General features: G+C 43.2%; 2 long non-coding RNA genes across 2 annotated transcripts in view; one reads left to right on the top strand and one right to left on the bottom strand.

Annotated features, from left to right (window-relative positions):
* LOC116087333 overlaps positions 1-10,017 on the top strand; it is a 40,753-nt gene that overhangs the window by 9,755 nt on the left and 20,981 nt on the right. The window lies entirely within an intron of this gene.
* On the bottom strand, positions 8,601-9,959 carry LOC116087331. Its single transcript, XR_004117369.1, has 2 exons — positions 9,874-9,959; positions 8,601-8,800 (listed from the first exon to the last, which is right to left on the bottom strand). It is a non-coding gene; the product is annotated as an uncharacterized LOC116087331 (long non-coding RNA).

Raw genomic sequence — 10,017 nt, 5'->3', positions numbered from 1 at the left:
CGGCTCCCCTGCGACTCCTTGAGCCTTTGCCTCTCCAGGTGGGCTCCCCTGGCCAGAGAGGGGATGGCCAGCTTCTCATTGTTTATAATTCACCCAACAACTATATTGTGAATGCCTACTACATAGCAGCAACTAGGAGTTAGCTCTGAACCATAAATGTACTTCCTATCCTCATGGAATTTAATCTATTAGATAAATAACCACTTGGAACTCTGGTTCTCTTTAAGTGGTGGTACATGCTCTCCAGTTTCCTAAGGTAACTTTGGAGACATTTATTGAAGCAGACCCGGTGGTGATGGGCGGCACCAGCATCACTCTTGACTCCTGGGTGACTATTGGATATGTTCAAGCCATAGCTCTCAGGGCCCCAATGTTTCTTTTCTAGGTTTTCCTGTGTAATGAATGTTAGCAGTTAAGATGGAAAGAGCCATCTGATGAGTCAGTCTTTCAAGGGGCATTGGGTTTATTTTATGTCTGATAGAAAATCATTACTGTGTTTTAACCAGGAACAGTTGAAAAACTCAGCATTTCTTAGTTAAAAATCAGTCTAGAGATCAACACACACAGCCTACAGTTTCAGAGACCATGGATTCTCTAAGTATTAAGGTGAGATTCAGGTCCAGAGCAGAAGAGCGTAGTGAAGTGCCCCTAATCTTGCCTTAGGAACACTGATCCATGGGACGATTCTCAAAGTTGCCCTGTCCTTTTGTTCTTTAATCCTTACTGGCTGGCTAAATAAAGGTACAGTTCTTAGAATGACAAAAAAATATAAAACCACATAGAGGAGAAACTCAATAGAGGTGCTTTTTCTGTGATCCAGGGAAAGCTGGTAATGGTTACACTTGTGGGGAGCAGGGGGCAGAAGATAAGATGGGAAGACTGAGGTTTATGTTAGAGACTGAACCTGTAGGGTTGGATAAATACACCAAGGGAGGGGAGCTAGGGACAGCTTGTGGTTTTCTGGCTTGAGCCACTGAGTGGATGAAAGGATCAATGACTAGGATGGGAAAGCCAGGGAAGTGAGGGGCATGGGACTAAGAACACCGGGAGGCCAGTTTTAGATTTGTTAAGTCTGAATTTTTCTAAGACATCCAAGCAGAGCACGCAGAGAGGCAGTTGGATATTTTTATCAGAAGTCCTTGGCTGGAGATGAATTTTTGGCACTTGAAAGGCTGTGGACTCTCTGAGATTGCCAAGAGAGAAAGGATAAATGAGGAGTGAAGAGAACCGAGGTCCCAGCCCCAATTAACTCCAATAATGTTCAGATGTGGGAGGACAGTGAGCCAAACACTGAGAGGAGAAATAGTCAGGAAAGCCAGGAAAGATGAAACGGCGAGCGACAAAGCTACGAGCAGACAGACTTCTAAAAGAAAGGACAAAGCTGTGTGCAACGATGAGAGGGCTGTGTGCAACAATGAGAGGGCTGTGTGCAACGATGAGAGGGCTGTGTGCAACGATGAGAGGGCTGTGTGCAATGATGAGAGGGTTCCTCAGCTTTCATCCGTGGTGTGAGCGTGGATGAGCAGAGTGGTGGCAGGTTTTATAGTGTGTGAGCCGGAGGGGCTAGACTTGAAGAAGCTGAAGAAAGGGAGACAAGGCACATAGGGAATTCTTTTGTGTAGTGGGGTTGTTCAGTGAAGAGGCAAAGACAGGAAATTGCTAGCTCGTGAAAGGTTTTCAGGATCCTGTTTTCATTCTAAGATGGAGAGAATAGAGCCTGCTTGGATGCAGGTAGGAAATAGGGTGAAGATTCTTGAAAGACAGGCCGTGTTGATCTTAGTGGTTGACAAGGAGCTGGTTGTGTGGAGGTGGATGGAGGCATCGGTAGTGGGAGAGATGGACAAACTGTAACAGAAAGCAATGAGAAGATGAGACACAGACAGGCAAGGGAGGCAGACTGGAGGCAGACATCTTCTGGGCTCTTGATGAAGTGAGAGAGAAACTCAAGGAGCTGGGGAGACCCAGGTCTCTCCCTCCCCCCTCTCTCTTCCTCTTTCTCTCCCCCTCTCAGAGATGGAGCTCCTAATGGAGCTCTGAAATTCACTGATTCAGCTAGACTGGCTGGACAACAAGCCCCATCGATCGATCCTCCTGTCCTACCCCTTTCTCCCTGGTGCTGTATTATGGGACTATGCTGCTATGACTAGCTTTTGGCATGGCAAGCACTTCACTAACAAAGACATTCCCCCCAAGTTCTAAGACATATTATCAGTCCTCAGACTGCTCACTGAGAACACAGGTTCTCTATCTATCACACAGCTTCATTGCTTCATTGTGGTTAATACTGAAGGAGAAGGATGTGGGATGGATCGTGGGAGAGAAGAGCTGCCTCTAAGACAGCCTGGGCCTTGCACTTTGGAAGGTTTTCCATTGAAGAAGGTACCCTAGTGAGATCGTGGGAGAGAAGAGCTGCCTCTAAGACAGCCTGGGCCTTGCACTTCGGAAGGTTTTCCATTGAAGAAGGTACCCTAGTGAGGTGAGACTCGAAGAGCATGGATGAATCAGGCAAAGAGTCTTGGAGAGGTTTCTTAGTCAGGGGTTCTATTCCTGCACAAACATCATGACCAAGAAGCAAGTTGGGATGGAAAGGGTTTATTCAGCTTACACTTCCACATTGCTGTTCATCACCAGAGTAAGTCAGGACAGGAACTCACACAGGGCAGGAACTTGGAGGTAGGAGCTGATGTAGAGACCATGGAGGAATGCTGCTTACTGGATTGCTTCCCTTGGTTTGCTCAGCTTATAGAACCCAGGACTACCAGCCCAGGGATGGCACTCACCCACAATGGGTCCCTCCCCCCCTTTATCACTAATTGAGAAAAGGCCTTATAGTTGGATCTCATGGATGCATTTCCTCAAGCGAGGCTCTTTTCTCTGTGATAACTCCAGCTTGTGTCAAGTTGACACATAAGACCATCCAGTACAAAAGGTGAGAGGAGGATAGACCTAGGAGAATTAAGGGAGCAGGCTAACGTGAATGTGTCAGGTAGGAATAAGCTACAGCAAGGCTTGGGAGCCGTGCAGGGCTGACTGGGGAGACAGTAAATGCATTGCCAAGCTTTACTCCAGTTATTGTGAAGAGATATTGCAGGAATAGGGGTTGAAACAGGTTGGGAGGTTAGATAGCAAGCTATAAGGACAGTCCAAATGAGAAAGCAAAACTAGAAAATGACATAGGCTGTCCCTCTTCTTGACCCTGCTCCCTTGAGATGGAAAGTCCCAGTCGGGAAGCTCCTACTGGAGGATTCCTGGTGTTAGAAAAGGGCAGAGGACAAATCTACCCATCGAGTTCCCAGGAGACAGATTTCCCTCCAGCTGTTCCCATGGAGGAAAACACCCAAATAAGAGATTCATGTTCAGCTGAGTAGTCCAAATGTCTGGATTCTTCAGTCTAGAACCTTCATTGGCTCCCATCAAGATGTTTTGAAGTTTCTTTGAAGTTAATAAATATGGATTTGTTGCATGTAGTTTTATGCTATCACCTTTTCTCCGGGATTGGCCATGCTACCAGCCCCCACCTGGCTTCCTTTGAATCTGCAGACAAAAGACACATGTAGAGTTTGTTCCTTTACAACTTGCCTTCTTGACACTATTGCTGGACACTGATATTTCCCGCCTGGAAAACCATGCCCTTGCCAATTTTTTGTTTTGTTTTGTTTTGTTTTTCGACGCAGGGTTTCTCTGTATAGCCCTGGCTGTCCTGGAACTCACTCTGTAGATCAGGCTGGCCTCCAACTCAGAAATCCGCCTGCCTCTGCCTCTCAAGTGCTGGCATTAAAGGCATGCGCCATCACTGCTTGGCAATTTCTTACCAATTTCTTATCTCCGTCTCTCCACCTTCCCTAAACTTCACTGACTAGTCCCACCTAGCACCTATGAAATATCCTGGGCCACTCAGCTCCACCTCCGCCCCTGCCCCCTGGGACCTCACATGGCTGCTGGCTTCTTCTTCTTCCAAATCATGGCAAACCCTCCTCCTCTCCTTCTTTGCATCTGCCTTTTCCTTCTGGGACCCAGAAGTCCTGCCTGTACCTTCCTGTCCAGCAAATGGCCTCCAGCTTTCTTTACTGACAGGTCAAGAACCAATTGGGGAATAGTACCTTAGTGTCAGAACTCTTCGTGAATTTGCCTCCTTTTGGATTGTTGCATGGTTACTTAATAGTTTAATCTGTGTGGATCTTTCAGATCTATACATCAGAGACCTAACCTATTGAGGAGTTACTCAAGCATTCTCATCTCCCAGAAACAAGCTCTGATGCTCAGTTTTGTGTGCTCCTAGATTAATGCCAAGGGCTACATGCCACATCTTGTCTGCCTATCACAGTTTACCGTACGACATGTGTCCATGTTTGTATTCATATGTCAGAAAAGTCTGAGCCTGTAGTCCTAATTATGGGGCCTTGTAGGGCCAAGTCATAGGTGAATTTAGCTTTAGACAATAGAAATACTATATTCTCCATATGTCTTAAAGACTGAATACTAACTGAAAAACAGTCTTTGCAAACATTATGCGCCACTAACCACCTAAAGGGTAGTTCATATCTTGCTCCATGAATGGGATCTTTTCAGAGTTAAAAGGTTTCTTCTGGCTTGACTTACACTGTCCGATTAGGTGGGTGGCCTCAATTTCAATAAATATATCACTTTGACAGTTTCCTGTGGGACTCACGAGTAGTGATAAACTGCCCAGGCAGGCAGGTTGGCTTGGAAGGACCAGGTCAGAGTTGAAGGACGTCTACTAACTGTAGGTTTTAACCTTTTCACTATTCAGCTGAAGAGTGAGGGCTACAGGTATTGAAGACAAAGTATGCAGAATACCATACAATTAACCGCAGACAGGCAGAAACCAGAGGGGTAGACAGGAAGGGTGGGTAAGGGGTTAGTCCAATGATCTGGGCTGGTGCACAGATGCCCATTATGGAGTGCAGGAAGTGTCCTAAGTTCGTGCCATGACTTGAAGGTTTAAACGCAGGTTGGAGCAATCTACCAAATGAATCATTGCTTGTTCTACCCACTCATGTGCTAAAGGCAGGCTTGCCATTGCAGTCTAGTTTGTGTTCTAGATCTTATGGTAAAATTATGCTCTCTAGTTCTCTGGGCTACCATTGTTTAACATTTCTGTTCTTGATACTGACAGCTCACCTTCAAGGCACGCTTTATGTGTGTGCCTTGCTCAGATTCATTGTGTTGTATGTATAGATCAATTATCAAGAGAAGAGAGAGGCTTGGAGAGGCAAGGCAATTAGATAAGTGCATATCAGGTTCCTGGGAGAAGCTCATTGTTGATTTCCTCAGGGCTGTGCCTTTAACTCATGCTGGCTCTCACAGCTCAGGCTGATCCTTGGTAAATTCTAAAGTGTATGGTTTCCAGTAGATACCCAGTGGTCAACGAGTACCTTGATTGCTCAACATACCCCTTTGACATTTTCAAAAAAATTAAAATATAATCACATCATTTCCCCTTTCCTCAGGATAACCCCAACCCCTCCCATGTTTTCACAATTTTCATACTTGTTTTCATAATTATGGCCTCTTTTTATTTAATTATTGATATATACATATATAAATATATACAATGCATACATGTTCCTAAATATATATGCACAGTCTGCTAGGTTTGTCTAATGTTGCTTGCATGTATCTTCTATCTGATTTTGGGACTGACACTTGGTGTTGCATCAGCCATCGGAAAGCTCTTCTCTGGGGAAGACTATTTTCCCCCGCTTTCAGCATTTCTTCACTCTGACTAGAGAAATGTCATAGATTCACCCCAGAACCCTGAGTGGCTTCCATATCACCTGCCCTTGGAATATCCATGAATGGCTTCTCACTTCATATTAAGTAATATTAAATAGTCCTTCCGTTTTAAATCTCTATGTGCCTTCTTCTGTCTTCTGTAAACACTGTGCACTCTTAAACGTATCGAGTCTGATAATTTAATAATTAAGTTTAATTGATCTTGTTTACAATTACCAATACATTAAGATTAATGACGTCTGAAAGAAAAAATATGTTCTCTCTCTCTCTCTCTCTCTCTCTCTCTCTTTCTCTCTTTTTATGGATGCAGAACTCACACCGGGGTACTGAGGGTCCATTTGTATCATGTAACCTCTGTCTCTACAACTCTCAGAAAACCTTGAAGAAATTTCAGATTAGCTTGACATTCTCTAGGAACAACATTCTTTGGCAGCTGGGGTACACCAAAATCCAAGAGGACTGTGGAGGGAGTTATCCCCTTCTCTAGGAACAAATCCAAACTGGTTTGAATTAGGGTCTGAAGACTTATGAACCACACTGAAAAAGTATCAAGGAGCATTCTCCAGCGAGCAAGCTCTTGGTTCCTTCCTGTCCTGGATCCTCTCCAAACTGTTCCTCCTGATCCTCATACTTAGTTGTTGTTGGTTTTTTCCCCTTTATTTTTTTTTTCATTCTTTTAAACTGCCAAGTCACCCCCATCACCAAGTCTGCCACATAGGAAGAGGTAAAAACAATGTTTGTTGTAGGGTCACCCTAGACCCCCAAACATTCCCTCTCTGCCAGCAGGAAGTCCTTAGACAGAAAACGGTGCCCCTGCCCTTTGATGTGAGGGGTCTAGAGTAAGGAAAATCTCAAAAGGCAAAATCAGGTCCATAAAACAGGCCTAAGGCTTCAAGAAACCGGGCACTCATAGGGTTCCAGAAAGTGTCCAACCCCATCACATGCCCTGCAGTGAAGTGAAAAGAAAAAGAAAGAAAAAAAATCGATAATTTGGGTTATCTTTCACCCTGCAGCCCAGATATCACAAACCAGGCAGTCTCACTTACTTTCTACCCTGCTGTTTATTAGAAAAAATAATAAAAAATAAAAGAAGCAATTTTTGGGTCCAGTGAAGCCATACCTTTCAGCTCCACCACAAAAACGGATTTAGATTCTGCGGGATATGTTCTCCTGTAACCCCAGAGACTGAGCTGCAGGGGCTTGGGGCATCGATCTCTCATACCAGTAGAGTCTGCCCTTTTCTTTAAAAGAGGTAATTAACATTTTTATTACTTCACATATGTGTATGTATGTATGCATGCATGTATATTACTATGTGTCTGTATGTATGCCTGTGGTAAGAGCATTTAGTGTCTAATTTCAAACAGAATATAGGACCTGGAGAGATGACTTGGTGGTGAAGAACACATACTGTTCCTAAAGGGAAATTTAATTTGGTTCCTAACACTCATATTGAACAAATCACAACTGCCTTCATGGGCATCTACACTCATGTACACAAACCCACGTACATATGCATATATGCATACACACTCATACATATAATTAAAAATAAATCTTTAAAAATATTTTATGTGTGTGAATGTTTTGCCTGTATGTGTGTATGTACACGCCTGCAGTCCTGGTGCCCTTGGAGGAAAGAGGCCTTTGGAACTGGCATTATGGATGGTTGCATGTTACCATTGGAGATGGTAGAAACTGAAGTCAGGTCCTTTATAAGAACAGCGAGTGCTCTTAACCACTGATCTAACTCCCCGTGCCCTAAAAATAAAATCTTTAAAAACAGATCCTACATTCCAACTCACATTAAATTCATCTTCTATTAAAATGGACTAGCACTGTTTTCTGAATTTCCTAGTCGTGTGTGGTAGGTATGCATATGTGCATTCACAGTCATGCGTATATGGGCATAAGCATAAGTTCAGTTGTGTGTGAGTGTGGATGCCTGAAGTGGACACTGAACATCTTTCTATGCACTCTATTATTAAGGCAGTGTTTCATACTTGAACTCAGAGCTTGCTGGTTCAGCTAATCTAGTGAGCCAGCGTGCCCTGGATCTCCTGTGATTGCCTCCACAGTACAAAGTGGTTGCCATACCTGCCCAGTTCATGCGTGCCTTTGGGGAATCAGAATCCTCCAGGCCTCGTGCCTGTGCAGTGAACACTTTATCCACAGAGCCATTTCCAGCCCATTTAACTCCTTTATTTTCACAGTTTATTCGTGTGTCAGTAAGTGCTGTCACGCCTGTCCCATCCCATCCGTCTCATCCAAACACTGACTGACTCCGTGAGATGTTTTGGGGTATCAAGGAGAACTTCTGTCTCATGATAGTTTGTGTCTGTTTGTATTAGAGCATGATACCACTGCTGAGAACAGTGACACAGAACTGGTTTCAGAGGTAGGCAAAGGGAAGCCCGGGATATTCTTCTGGTTCTTAGACCAGTTGAACCCAGAAGCTAAGCACAAACTGCGTGAGATTTTGTGAGCATGCGTGTTGGTTCCCACCTGTGTGCAGAGCTCCTCCCACCCCACAATCACTATACCCCTGTGGGCTGCATGCTCCTGGAGGTTTCTTCCCACACTGATTTCTTTCAGTTTAAAATGGCCTCCGTAAATGTCCCTGCTGGGAGCTCCTCTGAGGATGGAAATACAGAATTCCCCCAAGGATACTGCTCAGACATGGACTTTGCAGAACTGCAAAAACAAATGAAAAAGAATTAAAAATCCTTGGGTTGGCTTTTAAAAGATGAAACAATAGGGCATTTCAATTTTCACACGATGTTTCTTCTTGTCTTAATTTAATCATTTTTAAATAAGTTAAAAGTAAAATTAAAAATTTCAACTTCTTTTTAGCTTTACTATTTATTATTCGTTAATAAATAACTCCGGCCCTTTAGAAAACACATGGTTTCTTCTCTTTTCTGTTCTGCCTTCATTCTCTTCTTCCCCTCTCTTCCTTCCTCTCCTCTTTCTTATGAAAATTCAGGCACCAGCATCTGTCTCTTGATAAACTGTAAATAATTCTTCTGTTCTTGCCTGGACGCTGTTCACAACAACATGGAGCATGAACATAAAAGGAGAAACGTTGGTCTAGGGAACTCTTTTTTAGTACACCTGAGGTGACCGTTGCACATCAATGTTTTGCAAAATCTTTCCAGGTTAATCAAAAAGCCAAGAATTAGGGCAGCTAAATTATTTTGTTCATCTAAATTCATTTCTATACCAGGAGTCATTTAGTTACACACACACACACACACACACACACACACACACACACAAAACCCAGCAATCAAAACAAAACCAAAATGAATAAACATGGAAACTTTACAACTGTTGGGCTTTTCAGTATTTGTTTTGTGGCTCAGTGTTGACTATACCTCAACTTTAAGTCATTTTAATACCTATGGTCCAGCTGACAACCCCAAATAAATATTTCTTTCTCACGAAAGAAAAAGTCAAAGAAAGGAACCTCTGCTGTTCTCAAAGAATTTACCTAACCTGCTCTGTGTTATAAAAATTGAATAATTTGGTTGATTTTCACTTTGGTAGGTTCTCCCACATGGACTCTATTTCCTTAGTCTTAATTTAGAGCTGGATTTTTGGCTGTAAAGAAAAAAATGAATATCAGAAGGGACTTTGTGGGAGTTTTAAGCTTAATCCTAGGACTCTGGTCTTAATCTTTTCGAAAACTATCTGTCACATGAAAAGGCCCACTTTACCTGGTGGTAGGCATATGTCCTAAGGCTGTGTGAGACCACACTAGACCATCAAATTATAGCAGAGATACCAGATACATGCAACCACATGAATGATCTCAAGAGACACCAACAGAAAAATTACCAGGCTGAGCCCAGGTAGCTTGACAAACCTATGGAACAGCAGGCTTGACAAGCCCAGCAACAGCGGGCTGTTAATTTTAATATACCAAGTTTTGGGATGATTTGCTATTGCCCATATAGAAAGTTATCATCACAAAGAGGTCGGAAATTCTGAAGCTAAAATTGAATGACTGTGGCCCAGGAACAGAGATTTAGGTTACCCCAAATTCCATGTTTTAAGGTGGTATCAGATTCATGAAGTTTTTAGTAGAACAAAGAAAGGTGTAAACCAAGAGACCTTTTCACACGTATTGGTAGAAACATCAGGTAGGCGGGCTACAGCAAAGCTGGGGAATCAAATGTTTTCTGATGATACGTTTAGCTTTTAGGGTAGTAGAAGCTAAGCTTCTGTCCATACATTCTAGAAGGATTTACCTAATTG

Source organism: Mastomys coucha, unplaced genomic scaffold, assembly GCF_008632895.1.
Source record: "Mastomys coucha isolate ucsf_1 unplaced genomic scaffold, UCSF_Mcou_1 pScaffold13, whole genome shotgun sequence".
In the NCBI taxonomy this organism is placed as follows: Eukaryota; Metazoa; Chordata; class Mammalia; order Rodentia; family Muridae; genus Mastomys; species Mastomys coucha.
The sequence above is the reverse complement of the archived record's forward strand: the minus strand, read 5'-3'. Positions and strand labels throughout refer to the sequence as shown.